The following is a 20,683-nucleotide window of genomic DNA, read 5'->3' as shown; positions in this document are numbered from 1 at the left end:
TGTTAGTTGATTTTAGTGATAGTAACTCAACCTTATTGGCTCACTGACTGAATATCTTTTTGCCATGTGTGTTCTGGCTGATAATCAGTAGTTTTAGAGGCTTCCACCTTTGAAGGCTTAGGATCGGATTTGGAAGGAGCCCTTAGTTATTTGGGGGCAAATTAACCTTGTGAATTTCTTGCCATTTAATCTTGCAAGATGCCTTCTGAACAGGCATTTCATTGCATTCTGTCCACTGTCCTGATTTCCTGTTGGATAGGGACAGATAAAGATGAGCGCCTCCTTTTCTCCCCTGTTGCTATGAACCAAGCAAGCTACCAGCTTCATGCTGGGCCAAGAAAATGAATGAATACAATTAGTCCTTCAGGATTCTTGGCCTTTGCAAGCTTAGGCGTATATGCCAAAAGAATGTACCTTTGAGAAAAAGAAAATATTAAAATATAAGATGAACCAAACATAAGAATATGTTAAGAACAGAATTTTACTTAGGGGTAGCATTTGGTTTATTGCTAAGTGGGTTTTTTTTCCCCAATGTAAATCATTTGATTAGACATTTTTTAAAAAGATGCCCCTGAGCCTGCTTCACTTTTTGTGTTTGTTTTGAATAACTTCCAGGAGTAATGAGGGTTTAAAAAGCTATAATATTTTATTTTAAGTAATGAACCACCCTATGTTAACTGATGCTATGTTATCGATTTTCTTTTCAGAAACTAAAGAAACTGTTAAAAAATATCAGCCCTAAATAGCATGCTGATGTTGAAAAGGAAGCTGGAGTGTGCCTAAGTACAGTGAGGGAGGCCCTGGCCACTTACCCCGAGGACTCAGTCAGGACCAGTTTTCCAGACTGAGAAAAAGTGGCCTTTTGAGCATTTGTGACGGATCACACCTTCATACTCAGATATAAAAACCTCAAAGAGGAGTGTAAGAAATGAGATATTAATATTCACTTTTAGTAATTTGTCTTACGATAGTGGTCTTAGACAGCTAAACGTCAATAAATTACTGTCTCTTTTAAGGGCCTGATTTATATTATTAGATTTATATTTTAGTCTGCTTCTCAGCCTGTATCCTGAGCTGTTTTGTAGAAAAGTTTCTTGTGATTAATTTGAACTTCTAGTGTTTCTGAACGGGATATTACTCACTACAAGGAGATCTGTTTCTTCTGAAATTTGCCTGCATTTATGTTTTCAAAATTGTCAGTTATAAACAAGGCAGTACAATGACACAGAACCACTTAGTTTAAAATTAAAAGGTAATAATGCAGGTTTTCCTGTATGGTAACTATTATGCCTAGTGTTGAGCATAAATGGAAAACGTTCCTTATATTTTAATAGTCTTTACTGCTTATTGTACTCTGAAGCATTTATTGAGAACTACTGAAATCTCCACACTGTTTTCTAATCTGAAATGTATGTGGATGGAAACTCTTGATTTTGAGACTTTTGAATATAGTATTCAAACAGTGTGCCATAAATTTCAATAAAACCATTATTTTAAAATTGTGAAAACTCCTTGAGTTAGCTAGCTGCTGAGAGACAGTAGTGTACCACAGTGATGGTTAGTTCAGCTTTCATTCAGGTAGAATTCTATCATTTTCAATAAGGGAAAATAAACCTTTGTCATCTTTAGAAATATCCTTCATGCAATTGACAGTTGACAGGTTGAAGAAAATGTTACTGTCAGGTCTTATTTTCCCCTCAAATGAGAAATAAAAATAGTTTTGAGTGATTTTTTAAAAAATCTATTTAAAAATGATTTCACAATGGAGGAAAATGTTTTTAATTTTTATGTGTATGTCATAGAATTAACCTGCCCTTTGCTTCACGGAAGGTCATCAAGGTACAATTCCAGGAGAGATTGTCTAACAGCTAAGTTCCTAGGGTGTTTACTTTAAAAAGTCAAATACAGTTGGTTGGTTTGTAACAGGATATCACTGGGCATTTTATGGTGGAATTCTGTAAGAGATATAAAGATCGCTGTTACTCCTGTTACTGCTTCTTAAGTGGCTTGATTTTCATGACTGATGATCATGATTCTGGTACGAAGTACAAGTGGGAATTTTGGTTTTGTGAGATCTCTATGTATGTGCATTGGACAATCACGTTATTAGCACACAAAGATCAGACCTTTTAAAAAAATTGCTTTGCTATTAAAATTTTTCAGTAACTGCACAGTGTAATCCATAGGTTTCCATGTGGAAATGCATGAATACATACTTGGAGATTAGAAAAAAAAATGACAAAGTTGTTGTTTCTCGATTTAGAAAAGCTACGTTTTTGGCTTTCAGTTAAATCAGCGTTTCTTTTCTTTCCACCTAGAAGCAGCCATCTTGTTTTAAGACCGATTTTATTTCTTTCATGAAAATGGTCCGGAAATGAATATGGACGATAGAAAAGGACTGAACCACTTTATAATCATTTTGGCAGGGCTCTACATTTAAAGCTCTATCTCAGGTTATTTGTGAGCTCACTAAAATGCTGTCTACTTGTATTTTGTTGACAAAAAAGGGTATTTTAACTTAGTGATACTGTATTTTAAACCCAGATATATTATTTTTTTCATGTTAAATGTTGGGCTGTACCATGTGTACATATGTAGTTTTCTCTGGATGCTTATAATTTATTATAACTTCTAAGTAATATATTAATAGCTTCTATTATCACCCTCCACCCTGAACTCCTGACTTCCTGCTTCTGACTATACTTAGTAGTCCTTTTTATTTGTTGGTTGTCATTATTTTTTCCAAATTGCTGAGCAGTACCAGAAATCTTTCTCTAGTAAGAGGTACTGATAAATATGTAGGTACCTCAAAAATGAAGCATGTGGGGTGCTTTAAGAAGCATTATATGAAGTCAGAGCCTTTTGTCCCTAGAATATAGGCTTTCTTACTAAACCATTCTTGTGGGTTCTTCTAGAAGGTTGTTTTAGAAGTGAATTCATATTTGTTATTTAAAATTACAGGTGTACTAATTGAGTCTGCTATATTTTTCCACCATGTTTTGTATTTTTTGATACATTTGGAAGAACATGTGGCCTAGTAAACTTTACCAAAAATTTGTACTACACTTCTTGCTACTGCATCTGTTTGATGATGTCTGGAAACGTTATCCCCATGTACTGCAGTAAAAACAGAATTTCTTAAGATTAATTTCAAAGTAACCTGACTCAGTCAGTCAGATTAAACTGGGCACAGATTGAATACTGCTTATGTCACAGATTGCTTCAGTCCATTAGAAGTAGGATTTTTGGTGGTTGCAGATGCAGTGTAAAGGCGGTAAATAAAATACATGTCTAAGAGCAGACTCATGGACTTCTCATCAGAGTCCAGCTATGAGTTGACAGTTTTTGTACCAAAAAGCTTTCCTCCACTATCCATCATCTGTTTTTCTTCGGCTGATGAAGAAATCTAAAGTAACCGAGTGTTCAAAGTGACCTTTTTGTCTTAAATGAACTAACAAATGCTTTTTTTTTTTTGTTTTTTACTGCTTCTAAGGCGTCAGAGTGTCCATTCTACTTTTATTAGTGATTTATTTCTGTGTGTAGAAACTATAATTAGCAATGCGCTCTTGCCTCCTATTATGAAAATGCATAGTGTAGAAGTAAATGGAACTATTTTCTCCTGTTAAAAATGCAGTCTTGTAGTTTGAATAAAATCAAGTCATGGCTTATTTTGGTTGGGTAATTATAGTGCTAATTGTTATCCAGATTTGATGGTGGTGGGCATGATACTTAATGTTTTTTGAAACACAGACACCCGTGGGATAAACAGCTTTACCACATTTCCCTAACTTTATAATATAATATATAGGGGACTTAAGCTTCTGGTTAAGTTTTTTTTTTTTTTTTGAATAGTATTTAATTTTATGGAGACAGTTGGGAACAGGAAAAAAGGGAAAAATAATTCTAAATATGAAGAAATTATCTTTTGTGTTTAACAATTAGGTTAAACAAAGTGGGAGCAAACAAGCCTAGTTCCCCTTCTGTTGTTTCAGGGCAGGATAATACAGACAGATGTCAGAATGTGGAAGCTGTGACCTCTGACCCACACAGCATGGCCACTGCCGTGGCACACAAGTGTCCTGAGCCACCATCGTAGCAGCACTTTTTGAAGTGACTGACACTTTAGCTGGAGAACCTGAAACTGATTCTGTAGCTCTTTGCAGCTCTCTGAGGTTTCAGTCTTTTTAGCTCCAATTTTAAGTTAACTTACCTTTTATGAAAGATATTTCTTTGTTTGGCTCAGACAGAGCTTTTGTGACTTCTAGATGGATTCTGTATCCCCGTCGTCACTCTCAATCCTTGCCTCCCAATAAATTTATTCCTCGGGTTGGGATAATGGAGGAGGCTCAGACATATGGATCTGCTGTGCCCAAAGTGTCTGCCTGCTTTATTTAGCTAATATGTGTTTTTTTAAAGACAGATGAAAGCACTGGTTTTGTTAAAGGTCTTTTCTTTTAGTCTCTGCTCTGCAATCCCGCCAATAATCCCTGGGTTCAGGCAGACCATTAATGTTGTAGATACTGTGGCATTCAGTGTTTTCTTCATATATTTGTTTACTGTTACTGCTTCAATAAACTTTTATGCCCATTTCGGTAGTTTTCTGGCAGGGACTCCATTTATTAAAATTTAGTGACCCAACACTAAGAGGGGTACAGTTCAGATAGTGGTGCTCCTGACAGGGTTTTGTGTCAAACTAGAGAAAATAATAGGGAAATGAAAGCTGCCAAAATGTGTCTCCCAATTACTAATTAATCAGGCGAGAAAGGACCTCAGTGACAGATCTGGTGTCTGCTATGACACCAACTCCGGGGATGCCTCATTTTAAATATTGTATAAAACAAATTGAAGTAAGCCTCAGGGAATGTAGCACCCAGACATTTGATATCACAAGTGCTAATTTTTTTTAAGTCTGTGAAAAATAAAGCAAAAGACAAAATTTGAAAGTGAATTTGTGTACTCTTTATTGATAGTATCAAGACATAAAGCTACTCTGTATTTCACTTATTAATAAGCAATGCTTTTATTCTTATTCTGATTTCACTATAGATATGATAGTATTCTTGGCTTTAGTATTGGTGCAGCATTGTATACATACTTTATTGTCGACAGAGACTCGGGGGAAAATTCAAAACTTTTTCTATCATATGCCTGTCATCGATATTTTAAGCATTACTGTGTTTGAAGTACAAAATCCACCCCCCCCCAATATATGTTTTTGCTGTGCTGTCCCAGAGGTTCCAGTCTCTTCTGGCAATGTTCCCACCGTGGTTGCTGGACCCATAGTTAAATGCCTGTTATTAGTGTATTTTTTCCATAGCATTTACAACCTAAAAAGAAAGGGTCTTGTCTGGAACTATAGTTGTCAGGGGAACAATGAAAACTGATTATACACCCTGCTATCACCATTGTCAACTATACTCTTGGGAAAACAACACGACACTCTGTGTGTGTGTGTGTATATGGATGAATGGGGGTGTGTATATGTATACAGATACTCCATATGAATATATATATATATATGGGGTCAGACTTATCTGATGGCTTAACTTAAAACTCTGGATTCCCTGAAGCAAAAAAAAAAAAAAAATGTAAAGGACGATCTACTTCAGTCAATTAAATAGAAACATAGCAATTCTTTACTGGGAAGAGGGGTCCTGCTTTATTATCTCTCTTTAAAATATGAACTAAGAGATTCAGCAGTATTTATGATTCTATCTCATTATTTTGAGTATTATTTTGGAATAGTCCTGTTATTGGTACATCTATGCTATGAATGTATTTGACTATTATTATATAATTATCTCTTTTATGAATTGTTATTTCTTTACTGAGCTCTAGAATTTTGTGTTGGTATCTGGTTATTTGAGGACTAATCACTTGGTTTGTTTATTCTGTATTTCTCTCTTTCTCTTTTGATGGCTTTGGCCATTTCACTGTTCAGTAGGTGGATTTGAGGAAGAAAATAAAATAAAATAAATGACTTTTCTGTAACTTATAGTAGCTTTGGTATGAGATTTGGTAAGAAAAGACGGAGACTATTGAATAACTTGAGGTTTTGGAATGAATTTTGGATTTCAGTCATCCATGCCTTCCCTGTTCTCTGGTACCACATAGAATCAGGACTTGGCCCTCTATAATGTTTTCCGTTACTATTTCAATTCCTTGGGTGAATTCTCTTTACTGTGTTTATAACCAGAGTCAAATGGACAGATTCAGAAATTATATATTGATTTAAACTTAGTTTTCCAAGTTTTGAAAGCAACATTAAAGCTAACTATGTAATAGTAATAATATACCCTATATTGAATATCTGGAAGTTATAGTTGATAAAATATTTATTGAGTGAGATGTATGGATACCAGAAGACAAACAGTGGATTCAGAGATGAATAACATAGCATCTGTACCGTTAAGGAACTTGCAGTTTTGTGTAGATTTAAGAGTTTTGTACATGTAATCACAGTACAAAGTAGAAAATAAGAAATCTTCACATATGGATTTATTCTGCAAATACTTATTGAGTGTCCACGGTGGGCCAGGTATTGTTCTTGGCACTGGAGATGTTGCAGTAAATAATATACAAACAACACCCCTGCCATCATGAAGCAGTCAATTAGTGATTTCTAGATGACTGCTTCTCACACTCTAATGTGGACACAAGTCCGCTGGGGTTTTGTTGACATGCAGATTTATTTTCAGATCTGGGGCAGGGCCTGACATTCTGCATTTCTAGCAAGCTCCCACATGATGCTGATGTGGCTGGCCCATGAGCCACAATTTGAGCAGCAAGGTTCTAGAGAAATCAGTGGGAGAGAGATTACTTCTGGCTCCTCGTCAAGGGCTCTTGGTTGTATTTGCCCTGAATTTTCTGTGTAGTTCTACAGTTTCTCAAGTGGCTCAGTATTTGCATGAATGCAAGTTATTCGTCTTAAGCCTAGTAGTCTTCATTTCCAGTGACTATCCCCCGAATCTCAGACAAATCAACGAGATTTTTACATTGAGGTTCCTGCATCGTTAATATACACCACTCACAAAAGTAACAGGCCAGGGACTTTGTTACAAGTCTTGCTCTTCATAGACAAATCTACTGGAGTGAAAATATTGCCTTGGTCCAAAAAGTTTAAGGAGGATCTGATGATAAATGTCTAAATATATTTGCAGATCCTCCCCAGAGGTATTTTCTGGGGCAATGCCAGAATTACACCTCAGAAACAGATTTTTAACACTTTCCAATTTAAATCCATATGGTTAAATGAACCTCAAATGTTTATTTCACATTCAGCACAGATGATTAACAGTGTCTCTGCTTCTCCTGGCTGAGTTTCTTGTGGGTGACTTTAGGAGCCTCCACTTCCATGGAGACTAGGGGGGGAAATATCTGTGTGCTCTAAAATTCCACAATTCTAGTTTCCTTAGTGAGAAATCTTTGTTTCTATAGGGTCTGGGGGATAGAGTCCATAAATATGCTTCTGTGTTTTTTCACAGCGTATATATCATTTGCTTTAGCAAAATAAAATTATGCAATGCTTGTGTTAACAAGTAAAGGGTGGAACCAGTTAAGTTTAGGTGACTCTGCCTGCCTACTTCTTGTTTCTCATGCTGCGTGTATAAATACAATATTACTGCTCTCCTGAGTGAACTTTGAAGTCTCTGAATGTCTAAGTAGACTTATTTAACTGATACACCTTGGTGGAACAATTATAAAAAGAAAGATGAAACTGTTTATCTGTGAAACAGTTATACTTTCATGAAAGTAAGCCATAAAAGGGAAGGGTGATGAGCACTCTTAATTCAAGTATCTTTTTGTTTTTAATAACAATTATACCAACACTTTTTTATAGTTAATTATCAAACAGAAGCAAATCTTTTCAATTTTAAATACTTGGTGAAATGGATTTCATTAAAACATTGTGTAACTTTTATAAGAACTATCAATTATTATTAAGAATAACCAAGACATTAATAAATCAAGACATTTCTATTTTGCTTGTTTTTTTGTAGATTTATCTTTATGCTCGTCATGGTATAAATAAGGATCTGAGACAGTGACTTTGAGGTGACACCCACTTAAGAGTTTCCAGTTTTATGATTCTCATAGATAAAGGAATTTGAGAATCTTCTGTGACTATGTATGAACTTACGTGATTCCTAAAAAATAAGTGTGCTCTGTGCTTAGAGGATTACTAAATGTAGAAATGGGGTATCTTCAGTGATTAAAGTGATACCATTTGCATATCTATAAGGAATAGCTTTGTTCAAAATGGAGTTGATGCCGTAAAATGTATGGTCATTGCCATGTTTAGGTAAAAAAGAAGATGCTCAATAGTTCTAACTATTGTTTTGCCCCTCCATTTTTTTAAAACAGGAAAATAAATGCATTAAACAGTTTTTTTTTTAAACTCACAGCTATTAACAGTGATTTGTCCTCAGATTGATAGGTTGTAACCAGATTCCTTGATAGATTGATATGTGTGCCTTTACAGATTGTTTCAACTGCATAAAGTAAAAGCATTGAATTTATATACTTTTTTTGTTTTTAGTTTTAATAATAGCAGCTATTTTGGGTAGAACTTTGAATGCATTTCAGTGTTGCCTAGATAAGGCTCAGAGAGTGAAAATACTGAAAATCCTACATCAGATTAGATTTTTCGGTTGTCTTTGTTAACGTATTTTGTGTTACATTTCAGATCTAGTTAAATTTCAGCTCTAGTTGTGTTGGAAGTATGCCATTTGTAGTGATGAATCTGAACCTCAGTTTCTTCACCCTAATAAATGGGCATAATAAAAACAATGTTTCTCTCAGATCTGTGAAAATTTAAAGGAAAATATATCTGTAACAGGACTTTAAAAATGGTTATAAAAATTAGAATATAGATTGAGAGGATCACCTCACTTTGCACAGATGAATCTTGCTCAATAATTCTCTATATTCTTGTAAGTTGCATAGAAAATACATTCTTAAACAAAAACTTAGTTTCAAAATATCATGGGAGAGGTGACTTTTTAAAAGATCAAGTTGTCTTATTTTGTAATATATGTTGCTCCTGATAGATACGCGATTTATGCAGTTACATCAGGTTATCTTTTAAAGGAATTCGCATTTCAGGCTTTGTCTTGTGATTTCTACATGAGTAATAATGTGTGAAGAGTGACACTTGAGTGGCAAATCTGCTGGGACCTTCTTCCAGGAAGGAATTTTGGATCTCCTTTGTGAAGTTGGTCAGGTTTATTTTTAATGCCCTCTCAGTCTGTCTCGAATATATTGTTTCCTCTTTGACTTCTAACACCCTGATATTCTTCTTTGGACTTCACAGGTATAATGAGATATCTCCATCTCAAAGGAGAAATTAATGAATACCGACACCCTCATGGAATGCTTGTATTTCCAATGAGGAGCTTGTTGAAACAAATCAATTCCTGTCTGGGGCTGTTCCTTACAGGCAGCCTGGCTGTCCCTGGGACCCTTGGATTCTTCTGAATCCTCCTGCCAGAAGAACAGGGTTTAGCCTCTTGACGCCTCTGTGCTTAAAAAACTGCTTAAAAAAAAAGCAGTCATGTTATCAACTGCTTTTAAACTTAATGTATATTAAAATACACACATTGATCTTAGGACCATAAAGAAATCATAACAGCGTCTAGCTAAGAAAGGAAACAGAATTTGTCAAGGAACACACATTTTAATGCACTGAAACCTGAGTTTCTTTAACACATTACTGTCAAAGGGCCACTTTCCTGAAGACTTGTCTGGTGGTTATTCAAAGCAGGTTTTATGTCATATGTTTATAGTTATTTGGGATAATAGCAAGTGTGCCTGTTACTTATTTTACAATCGCAATCATATATAATTATTTTATAACATTTGAGTGAGGTATAAACCTTACTTAAACCCAACAAAATGTAATTCATAAGGGAAATTATCAATGGTCCTTATGTGCTATGCCCAGAAATTTAGTGACAACTGAGGGCAGCACTTGGCAATAAAAATACTAAAGTTAATTTTAGCAATACCAAAATTACTTGAGAGAGCATCACTAACTCTGCATAACTGATTTTCCTGAAAAGTACAGTCTTAATATTTAGTATTGCCATGCTCCCTGGAATATCCTATTGAACTTTGTTACTCATGTATCATTTCATACAAAAGTGGGTCTTTTGTTCTGCTAAATTGGAAGTGAAAATTTGTCAAGGGAATGAGCTTGCTGTTAGTTTAGTTTAAGTTTTAAACTTTGTAATTTTATATTACATGGATTCAGTGTCTGATGAATGGTTAAAGGTTACAATCCCTCCCTGCCCTCAGTGTTCCAGGCTTCCTTCCTTGACAAAAGGGTAGTCAAGAAGTTTACATTTTGATGATTTACTGAGACTTTGTATTATTAAAAAAAAATTCCTTATCACTCTTATATGTCAGTTAAAAAATACCAGCCAGAGACTCCATTCAGCTAGGCTGACTCAGTATTTCCTTTGCATGAGAGCTTGATTGATCAAATTGAGTGTATAGCAATCCAGTAATTCCTTAAGATGTTCAAATGATTGGATTTAGTTGCATTGTAATTATTTAGCTTTTATTAATATGGTAAAGAGTGCAGTGAAGATTAGAGCTGAACATATTTCAGTGCATTTGATGAATTTAGACAAACATGACAGAACAAGCTGATCCTAGTATACCTCACCTTTTACCTTACACTTTCTGAGGAGGGGAGGTTTGAGTTATCTTCATTCTCTTTGCAAAGTGCCCAATTAGGTCAATGTATTTTACACATTTGAAAAACAGACAGTGGTGAACTGTGCTTTAATAGTAGGTAGTCCTAAACTAGAATTTTTGAGTTTGGACAGCTGCAAATCCCCTTTAATTTCTCTCCTAAAAATTTATCGGATCATCTGACTTTCCTTATGGAGATACTGTAAAACATGAATAGAATGTACAATTAGGTCTTTAAGAAAAAGAATGAATTCTGCTTATTGATTTGAATGGAATAATGAGCATTATAATTGGTTACAGCAAACAACTATGATTTTTTTTTCTCCAGTATCTAACTGAAATCCCTAGTAATTTTATATGTTCTTAATCATCTTAGTAAAATTTGCCAAATGTCACTTCAGGTTAGTTTTTTGACACTGACTCCTTAAAAAAAAAATTAAACCAACTGGGCAATTACAAAAGTATTTACAGTTAAATAGCTTTTTGTTTTTGTTTTTTTTTTAATAAAGAGAATATCTCTACGTTTACCTCAACAAAAGGCAATGTAAACTTACAAGAAAAACTCCACAGACTTTGATATGGTATTAGAACCACCTCCCTCCCCAGCCCACCTCTCACCTGCCATCCCATAGTAAGCCACTGTCAGTGGTGGGAAGTGAGTGTGACTTTTTTTTTCAGTTACTCTTTTCAAAGCCATTGATCTCCCTTCTGGACATTGCCAAGACAGCAGCACGTGTACTAGTATTGCCAGAGCACACTCTTAATTCTGGGTGTTGGGTGATCACAGCTTCTTTTTAGGACACACTTGAATTGGTGGTATATGTGAGATCCGGTTTGGAAGCCACTCAAGGAGCTTGGACTAACTCCACCTTGGGCCCTCGCACTGCCCTTCTGGGCAGAGTAGACACACGGTGGCAAGCGAGCGTTGGGTGGTTGATGGGATCAAGCCCTGCTCACAAGATATACAGGGTCACATTAAGTGGATTTGCACCGCAGCCTAATGGGGCATTTTAAGACTACAGTAATCAGTGTTGGAAGATGATTGGTTTTTCTTGTTATGAATTGCTAATTAGTATTGAAAGCCTAACCTGTTTTGTTGAACAGCCTTTTTTTCTCTCAGAGAGTGGCTTGGACAGTAATCTATTTACTCTATCTCTACACTCCTCTTCCCTCTTGTTAAAATAAAATCTAGAAACCTCTGAGGACTCCCCACTGTTGAGTTCTGCTTGGAAGGAGCTTTAAAACAGTGGCTCCAAACCGAAGTAAATATTGACTGGGCCCGGGGCTGGCCGGGACGGCTCAAAGCCTCCTATTGTTCCTGCTTAGTCAGCACTCACAGCCGGCTCAAGTATGCATGTGTTAGGGAGAAAAAAGGCTGCGGAGGGAAATGAACAGGGCCCACAGCTGAAGTCGTAAATGTGCCATGTAGACTACAAAGGCCACAGGAGCTTATACTGGGTTACAGAGTTTGGAAGACTAAGAAGTGCCAGACCACTCTCTACCCTGGCTGCTGCAGAGAAGGTTAAGGTGCACGAAGCTGTTGGTCTTGGTGAGTCTAGCCTGTTTCTGAGTGAAATCTTCGTGCTGGTGATGCTGTCTTCTCAAGGGCAGATGAAATGTATAGCATTTCTGTGGATTTGAAAGAGGAGGGGTAAACCTGGATCCCAGACTAATCCTGCCTCCCTGTACCTGTTCTGATGCTTGTCAGCCTTTCTGTCTTCAGCTGTCATGTCAGGTTGCATACTCTCTTGGGTCTCTTAAGTGCTTCCGCATCCCCCAGGGTATCAAATGGGTGAGGGAGAACCATATGCCATCTGAAATGCAAGTTCTGAAGTTCTGAAGCGGAGATGTTCTTATTCTATGAAAAATTTTAACTTTTTTTTTAAAGGAAAATTTAATCATTTAAATGTAGAACAGATTCCCTTGTTTAAAGTGGAGTACTTTGAGTTAAAAAGCTGCCTATATTTTTACCATTCAATTCAAGAACCCAAACAAACAGCTGGCTGACTTATGTTTTAGTAAAAACCATCCCAGTACATTTACTAACTGGAAAAGTAAACATCCTTAAAATGAAATTCTCATGTGTCCTGACTGCAGAGTGATTTTTAATAAAGACACAGTAAAGCCAGTAACATCTTTGGATTATTGTTCATTGTGACTGATATTGTAAGCATCCCTTCATCTTAAATGCCTGGTCTTCTATGACACTTGATGTGAACATGTCAGTGCTAAAGACCGCATGCAGATAAATACCAAGACAATTAGGAAATTCATTAATTGTCAAGGCAATGATCAAAATGTTTTGCTTCACTCAGGTCACACTAAGAATGAACAACAAGCGAATGATGTCACAATAAAGCAAGGAATGCTATAGACAGAGAAAGCACATGTGTTCAGGGGTATCAGAAACTACTTTCTGGAAGAAGAATAATGTAGTCTAGGGCCTTGAATGATGAGTATGATTTTAGTAGAGATAGGGAGAAAGAGTAGAAGAATATCCGGGGATCCATAACAACAGGAGTAAAGACTTGGGGCTGCAACTTTGTCAATGGATGTGGGGGATATACCAAAAGTAGTTAATTCAGAGTGGGTGAGTTTTGGTGGGAGATTGGAAGTTTGGTCTAGAATAGGTTAGCCATGGTGCAGGGTGTCAACAGAAGGTTGAAGATCTGCAAATGAGGCTTGGTTTGTAAGTGGTTAGGTGGTGGGATGGTAAAAATCAGGGCAGTTTTAGTATTTCCAGATGGAACACAGGGGTGCTCTTTCACATCTAAATTATTTCTCCAATTTATGGATTGAGCTGTTGTTTTCAAACTTCTATTTTAGCCAATAAAAACATTGTTAATGAAAATCAGTAGCAAAAACCTCTCCTATGTAAGACAGAAAGAAAGAAAAACAGAAACCACCAAGTAAACATCAGGCTGCTTTTAAGAGAGACTGGGGTCTGGGTCTCCACCTACCTCTCTCCCCTAGCTTTTGAGAGGCTGTGAGGAGCCCCTACGGCTCTTTGAGCCACTTACAAAACCCTCAGGTAAAGCCTTGACATTTATTCAGAGGAGGGTATAATACTGCACTGTTGCTTTTACAGGCCCAGACTTGCTCGTGTGCCCCTCCGGAGATGGATGTATTTCTGAATCACTCCTATTTATTGAGCACTTGCTGTATACCAAGCAGTGTGCTTTACAGACTTCACAGTCATCATGTATTTAATCCTGACGACACCTTTTGTGAAAAAAGGAATTATAAAGATCTTTTTTCTACAGATGTGAAAACTGAGCTTTGTATACTTTGAACTTGGCCGGTCAGTGGCCTTTAACCACTGAGCTGGGCTGTGAGGAGTGACACACTTTGTCTGACAGAACTCAGTAAAATGTTGAAAGGTTACCTTGGGACAGAATTTTGGAGGAGGCGTAATGGAGAAGAACAGTGAGACCATGTGTGAATATGAAAGGAGGGCTAAAAATGCACACATACTCCTCCTTGTTGAGCATTTAATAGACTGAGAGGTAGCAAGCTGCACCTGTTGTGCCTACCGCAGATAATTAGTATGACTGGAGGTTCACTGTTTTTCGTGAACTCAGTTCTTTGAATCTAATTGCGAGGCCATATGTATACACAATGTATGTTGTGTATGAAGAATAATTGGACTAGTAGGGAACTCATCAGCCAGCAAGCCCTCCTCCTCTGCATTCGGGTAAGCTTGATTCCGGAAGGCTGGCCACAATAGAGAGCTATTTCTGAAGATTTTCAGGAGAAATTCTGGAATTCCTTGAATAAAGACTTCAGACTTTAACAGTCATATCATCAGGAAATTCTTCCCTCTATTTAATCCAAATTCCTGCACTTTCAGTCAGGTTTGGGTTACATAATAACAATATGGATTTGCTTAAAATTTTTTAAATGCAGCTTTTCACTCCACAGTAAATATATTCTGAGCAAAAAGCATGTGTTTTTTAAGCCATCAGGAACAGTATCTGAATGCTTGGATTGACTCTATGTTCTTTTGTGTCCCAGAGCCCACCCCCACTCCCACCTTTCTCCCCTTCCTGTTACTTCCTGTCATCACAGGAGATTTTGCCCTATAGCTTAACAGCCAGTAAATTATTCCTGATTAGTTTCAAAGGCAGAAGTCTCCTGATAGGATGTGGGTGGATCAGGTTCCTAGATAATCTCCAGAGAGACAACATGGAGGGGGAAGAAAGAGTTTTGGCACCTTATCCGTTATGGACATCTGCTTTGCCAGGCTAACCCAGGTCTTTTAGTTGAAACGTGTGCTCAGAAACATTAGGTGATTCATGGCCTTTGCACAGTCCTTTGTGCCTCTGCAGTGGAAGTTATTATTACCCTTCCTCTACTTTCGTGTGTATGAATAATACTGGTATAAGGATGATACTGTAGTTTGTGCACACTGTCTGCATCTTTGTATGTGTTCCATTCCCTACAGTTTAAGACTCTTGAGGTCAAGGATTGTGGTTTACGTGCAGAAACACTATATACAAAGGCTGGCTCTTGATGGTTAAGAGTCTAAGGCAGATCCTGGGGACAGTTCTCAGCATCTCCACTAATTAATTATTGTGGTCCTGGACAAGTTACTTAGCCTTTTCCTGCTTCATCTACCTCATCTGTATTTGAGAATGAAATGCATTTATCTGATAGGGTTATTGTGATGATTAAATGACATATTACATCAGGACAGTGCCTGACATGGAGTATGTGATTAGTATATGTTAGCTATTAATAAATACTTTTGCATGAATTTCTTTATTTTCATCATCTTTTTAAGTACAAAAACTCTTATAGTGATACAGAGGTATGTTAAAGAGACAGCACTAACTTTGGAGTTGGGTGATCTGGGTTCAATGCTTATTACTCTTCCTTAATTCTCAATTTCCACTTGTGTAAAATAGAGAGGATGTATAATTTGTGATGATCCATTGAGGAAGTAAATGCATGTAAAATTCACTGCTGCTCAGTGAAATCTAGGTGGTATTATTGTTGTTAGAGAATCATTTGAGTATTAACCTATGAGATACACTGCCTATAGACTTCCTCTCTTCATTTCATTTTCTTGCTTGCCTATTGCCAAATGTTTTGATAATTTAACTGAACTCATGTGTTAATCGTGTGGAAATTCTTCCTGATTTTGTCAGTTTGAAAGACAAAGTAATATCTTAAAAAAAAAAATACCCCAGCCTAGAGTCAGGTGACATGGATGTCACTGTTTTTCCCTACCAACTGGATGTTTGACCTTAAGCAAATCACTGAATGCTCTGGGGCTCTGTTCTTCATCTTGACAACAAGGTGATTGAATTAGTTGATCTCTTATGCTGGAGCATCTGACTCAGAAGATCTGAGATGTGTCAGCGCTTTGACACTACTTAACTGTTTGACCTTGGGCAAGTCACTTAACCTTGGTCAAGTCGAGTTCCCTCATCTGTGAAATGAGAGGATTGTTGTCCTCTGGGAGGTTGTTTTCAACTTCATGAATCTTTTGGTCTCTTTAACTTCCTTGGTTAAAATATATAATGTGCTCCCTTTGCCCCATTTTATCTGTGCAGAGGAATTAATACCAACTAATACAATATGTATAAACTTTTGAAGAGAACATTCACATGGTTTTTCTTTTCAAATTTAACTTTACAGATTAAAAAAATTTTTTTCTGTGTTACTTCTAATCATGAATTTAAGAATTTATCTGGAAAACCACACTGAAATTACAGTTAATCAGTAAGAAAAATGATATACAATGTCATAGCTTTGGGTATGTTTTATGCCCCAACTAGCCAAGTCACCATCATCCAAGTTAATGAATCCAATCCTGAGATTTGACACAGGGAAACTTTGACAGAATTGCATCTTGATTAAACTCTCAGTTTAGTTTGGTTCTAAAAATTAAGCAAGGTTTTTAAAAAAGTGTTTTAAAACAAGACAAAGGAGGGCCTACAACAAAAAAAAAGTTTTTCAATTCACAGCTCTAAGATCTAAATCTAAGTTGATTTACTGAACTGTTTGATTTTCATTTGTTTTCCTTTTGCTTTCTGGAGGAGATATAAAGTAGAAAAGGGAAGACTTTAGAACATTGGGTAAATAGAAAAGTATTGGAATGCAGCATACAACTATACAATTTAAACCTTTATGATACGTTAAATCAGTACGACTCCACTGTCAGTCTTTCGTCCTGCGTTTTTGCTTTAGCGCGTCTAATTTTGCATACTCATTTTTGATTATTAAAAATGTGAATAATGTCATTGTAGACTTTATAATATGAAAGGAATATTTCAAACATTACTTTAATAATCAGTGAAAACCAAAATGGACAAGACAGTTTGAATCTTTAAAATAGGTTTCAAGATGCCAGTTCACTATACAAGAAAGAATGATTCAGCCAGAAAATCAATTAAAATTTTAAGTGAGTTAAGTGCATTTGCATCAAGATGATGGTAAATGTGGAGACGGGTATGTAAACAGCAGTGAGTAATTATTAGCTCACTCACCTGTTTCCTGCCTTCCTTGCATTAGACAGACCTGCTTACAGAGGAGAAATCGTCTCATTTATTTGGAGACACCTGGCCTACTTCAGGGTCTGTTTTCTTAGTTGTTTCTAGTTGCATTATTCCTAATCAGTTTCATGGGTAGACTGGACTGGCTTCACCCCATTTCTGTGGCAGTGGTGGGTTTTCAGTGGACTAATCACAATCACAGAGCACGGAGATGTGTTCTCTTAGAGGTCAAGGCTTGTTCTCATCCAAGTAGATTGATCTGTGAGCAGCAGCCTTTACCGACAGCGGGATGTGTGTCCGCCAGTGTGTTTCTACATTTAGTAATTTGTTGGACATGAACTTAACATTTTTCATTTCCTTGCCATCTAATAAAAGCAGTCTGACTAAATTTAAGAATCCATGTTTAACTTCTGTAGAATCTGTTTCATTTTTTCCCTTGGCTTGTAATTTTGTAATCTTTGATCTTTGGTTATCAGAATGAGTATTTAAGTAGATTTATTTTGCTGATATTTATTACTACTTAACAATGTAGTTATGTTGATTAAAAGATAGTCTTAAAATAAGAGTTTATTATAGTAAAAATTTTGATTATGAAACTATGATTTTTAAACTGTATTTTTTACAAGTATTGAGTTTCTTTTAATCCATTACAGTCAGTTGTACCCATGATGAAATTGTGAGATGCTGTAGAAAGTGTATATATAGTAACTTTATATTTAGACTGTAAAGTTTGTGTCTGGTTCCTGTATTTCCAGAATTGCATAAGATAGAAATGCATTGATATTTGTTAATATGCAAAATAAGTCATTTTATTTAATTACGTACATAAACTGCACTTTATCTTATCTGCAAATTAGTTTATCTGCTATGTCATTTGCTTTTTGTTTTGTATCATCAGAGTGACACCATCACAAAGACGCTATTTTTGAAAAAACTAAATAATACGTTTATAGAGCCGTTATTATGCATAACTATCATTCATTTTATATTTTACTTAAACCTACTTATTAGCTGACTGCAACATGCTGATAATAATATTCAAAAGTCCTGATTCCATAGTAAAATTACTGTATCTGGAGGAACTTGGCGAACTGATCTTGAATGTGTATGGTTTACACACAAAAATCCTACATAATGAGTGCTCGCTTCAGCAGCACATATACTAAAATTGGAACAATACAGAAAAGATTAGCATGGCCCCTGCACAAGGATGACACGCAAATTCGTGAAGCGTTACATATTTTTACAAAGAAAAAAAAAATCCTACATAATGAAGCTTTTTCAATAAGATTTCTTCACCTTTCTTTGGAATCAAGGCTATTCTATCTTAAGAACTATGTTCAGTGACAGTACCCTCCGTAGTAATTAACGATATTCCCAGCCCTACCTCCACACTCCCATGAAAACACTTTATTTTTACAGAAGCAGTAGTTTTAGCATTTTCTCAACAGCTATGTCTTTCAATAATGACACATATACATAACATGAGTTAGTGACTGTCACTGGCTCCGTGTTTACAGGGAGACTCAGGAACTCAAGTGGATTTGTCAAAGGGAGAACTAACCACCACATGTCTAACTAGTGCCTCCCCCAGAGCCTTTCCCATTTCTCAGTAGTAACTCTCTCACCTCACTAAAGACATTACCACACCACATACACTGATCGCTTTGGTGTCAGGGTCACACCTTGTTAATCTTGTGTTGACTGTAGTTAGCGTAGTGCTGGGCACACAGTAGGCACTTTGTAGAATTTTTAAGATATGAGAATGATGATGCCATTAAGCACATAGCATCTGCTTAGATCCTGCTCATCTTTCATTTCATAGAAAAGGAGCTACGCTTTAGTTAACATGTTTTGTACTTGATAATTATAAGGCACAGAGAACCTATGATTATTCTTCACAGTGGAAGTGTAAATAGATCCTTATTCATTGTCTTTCTCAGCTGCATTGTTTGGTCTCAGCCTTTTATGTATTTGAAGAGATGGATTGATGATGGCAAAACAGGTGACATGCTTTAGGCCGCAGGGAATGTGTGGTCAAGTGAGTGTGGCTTTTTTCGTGTTACTGAATCCTCCATATTCACCTGGCGGAAACAGTAACAGCAGACTGACTGACCGACTGATGTGGTCAAGGCTTAGGGTGGGCCTTTAAGGGTGCTTGTTGTTTTTGTTTTAACAATCATAAAATCAAGAATTTCATCTTTAAAAATGCCAAACACTTGAAAATATTTTGGGGCTGTTCTGTAAAGACTTAATGACTTTAAATCTATGCAATGTCACAAGCTATGACTAAAGTAAAAATAACATTTTCTTTTTTCCCCTAAAATCCTTTTAAAGTAAGATTCAGACAAAAACATTTATTTGGTCTGGTGTTTTAGGGCAGATTTAATGATAGAATGAGACTAACTATGAAACTTGATCCAGTGTATTTTGAGCAAATTGGTTAAGATGGTACTAAAAACACTGTCACACACATGTAAAGATTTGATAGAAATAAATTTGGTAGTTATGTTAACATATGAATAGTGAAGACCACTTAGGGGGATTTTTAAACAAAATATTATGCATGATAGTATAATTTTAATTTAGATGTCTCTGGATAAAATGCAAATGAACAATGCAGTGTTATGCAAGTTAAAGGTGGCTAAGAAAACACTCAGCTCCTACAAAGCAGATTTACTCATCTTTCTGTCCCCTTGTTTGGAGATTGTCACATAATAGATGTTTTACAATTTTTTCTGGATGAATTTAACTCATACTCAAACAGTTGAAAACACTTGGAAGTCATGATGTTATATAATCAGACAGTTTTTTCACCTTTAAAAGTAAATGACAGTTTTTACAAATTTAAGGAAATTCATTTTTTAACTTTCAAGCATCTACTGTCTGTCAGGTACCGACTAGCTAATTAACAAAAGTATTTTTGAATAACAAAATCGACAGTTATTCATGAATAAATAACCGAATTTATCTGCTTGTTTTGTTTTACAGCAAAAAGTACAAGTTTCTGTTTAAGTAAGAAATGTCTTTGGATAATATTCCTTTTCCCCTTTAAAGAACCTTCTTCTGCAGGCCACATTTTCTTCATTAATTTGTATAAAGATTTTTTGGAATGATGCAAAATGTTCTTCTACTTTTTTCTGAAATGTTTCTTTTTCTCTCCTTCTGTTTATAAGTGAGCAGTAAACTTTCCCTGAAGGTTCCTAGGAGATACCAAGTAGCAATATAGTGTTTGACGAATCTGAGTCAAGGTGCCTATTTCTCTCTAATGAAGGATGACAACGACGGATTTAAGAAGTCACCCCCTTATTGTCTCCAGCACAAAAACCTTCCGCCTGCATCTTTCAGCTTGTATCACCACTTCTAAAGATCCATGGGCAAACTGCTGAATTTTTATTAATCAGCTTAACTTAATGAGATGAAAAGTCCTTTTCAAAAGAATGAAGAAGGGAGAGACAGATACTGAGAGCCACTCTAATTCTTTT

General features: G+C 36.1%; 1 protein-coding gene and 1 non-coding gene across 6 annotated transcripts in view; both read left to right on the top strand.

Moving 5' to 3' along the window:
* EFNA5 (ephrin A5) overlaps window positions 1-20,683 on the top strand; it is a 368,306-nt gene that overhangs the window by 105,687 nt on the left and 241,936 nt on the right. The window lies entirely within an intron of this gene.
* Window positions 18,337-18,443, top strand: LOC116662885. Its single transcript, XR_004318967.1, has one exon. It is a non-coding gene; the product is annotated as a U6 spliceosomal RNA (small nuclear RNA).

The sequence above is a fragment of the Camelus ferus genome, chromosome 3, assembly GCF_009834535.1.
Source record: "Camelus ferus isolate YT-003-E chromosome 3, BCGSAC_Cfer_1.0, whole genome shotgun sequence".
NCBI classification, from domain to species: domain Eukaryota; kingdom Metazoa; phylum Chordata; class Mammalia; order Artiodactyla; family Camelidae; genus Camelus; species Camelus ferus.
The sequence above is the reverse complement of the archived record's forward strand: the minus strand, read 5'-3'. Positions and strand labels throughout refer to the sequence as shown.